We start from the raw sequence: 1,762 nt of genomic DNA on the forward strand, positions 1-1,762 counted from the left end.
CTATCTGTTTATCAATAAAATTTTGAAAAAATATATCTAGAACTATAACAAGGGTTTTAAAAATATATTTCAGCCCACAATAGAAAGAAGAGTGGGTGGGGGCACTTTCAAAAGATGTGGTTTTTAAGGCCTGGGTAGATCTTGCAGAGCTTGATGGCTGTTGGTAATAATATTGAACATGGACTGAATTCTCCCTCTTTTGATCTAGAACTCTGCTCAGAAGCGGAGTCAGGGACAGGGAGACAGATGTTTCCCCAGGGACCTGACTGCCCATTCGTTTCACTGCTGTTTCTTGTGAATTATTTGTGACCAGACCAGAGGCCATTCACTTTGATCACCACCAGCTTTTCTCCAAGATCTTAGTGATTTGAATTCTCTTTGGGAGAAAAGGACATGACATAAGGTGTTACCAGGGTAAGTGTGAAAATGTCTCCAGTTTATTTCTGAAGAAATAAGCCAATTTTTGTTTGCAATTTCCTGTATCATGTTTGGTCTGCTTGTTCATTCATTTATCCATCCATCCATCCATCCATCCATCCATCATCCATCCATACATCTATCCATCCACCCATCCATTCATTCCTGAACATGTACTCTATGTGGGGCATTGAACTAAACTCCAAGAGTTTGCTGTCTACTAAAGGAGTAGACACATAATATTCTAATTCAAAATGATAAAGGCAATCATAGAGATCTGTATGGGGTTCATCAGAGTACAGAGACCCTGAGCCACCACTCCCCACTGTTCCCCTTTGAGGTCAAATGTCCTTGAATGAAGCTGTGTGTAAGTTCGTGCTCAAGACCATATTGTCACATGCTTTCTGCCACCCAGTTGACTGGTTCTGTTCTACACCATAGCTCTCCAAATAATCCTTCGCCATATGAAAAATCTTTTTTCTCATAGCATAGGTTTCCAGGTGTGAAGAAACTGAAGCATCATTTAAACAATCTCCTTCACACAAATGTCAGAAGCTTTCAAAATATAAATGTATCCTCTGCATTTACATACTTGGTTAGACTCCAAGAGAAAAGCAAAATGTCAGGTAGTAGTCACACAGCTAGGTGAAATTCATCTTTCACAATATATCCAAAAGTGACACCAAAAATAGCTCTTAGTCAAACCTCATTCCATGCTCTTACTTAGGATCATATTTGTGAATAGTTTTGCACAAAAATATTGGTTTTATTAGCTTCTTGCACATATATGACTTTTATTGTATGAAGAATACAATATTAATTGTTACTACTGTAGGATTGATCTCCTCTCTACATTTAGTTAGGGACTTGTTTAGTTTACAAGCATGTTACTATAATTTGAAAATCACACAAGTGCTTGGATGCCTTTATCCTCCTCCTTAGCAATGGTTTTTAGGGAGTCAAATTGATTGACTGAATTCAGCAAATAGAGAGTGGGAAATAGTAAGACTTCAGGGATGACTCCCAAGCCTCTAATTTGTTGACTGGGTGCAATCCAAAGAGAGAAGCAGTCTGGAGAGGGAAAGGCAGTGAATGCCATTGCACATCTGTTGAGTTGAGGAGCTCGTAGGGCACCCAGGTGACATGGTTGGTGACCGTGAGTGGAGGAATGTCAGGAATGCAGAGATGAAACTGGAAGCCATCAGCCTGTGAATGGCGATCAGACCTAAAATATGATGGGTCATTGTAAGACCTCGAAAAGCAGCAGAGAGGGCAGATTTTCAAAGGATAGGCAACAGGAGAGGGGGCCAAAGACAGAACTCCACAGAGAGACAGGTAGGTAGGA

Source organism: Octodon degus, unplaced genomic scaffold (assembly GCF_000260255.1).
Source record: "Octodon degus isolate 3935 unplaced genomic scaffold, OctDeg1.0 scaffold00060, whole genome shotgun sequence".
NCBI lineage: Eukaryota > Metazoa > Chordata > Mammalia > Rodentia > Octodontidae > Octodon > Octodon degus.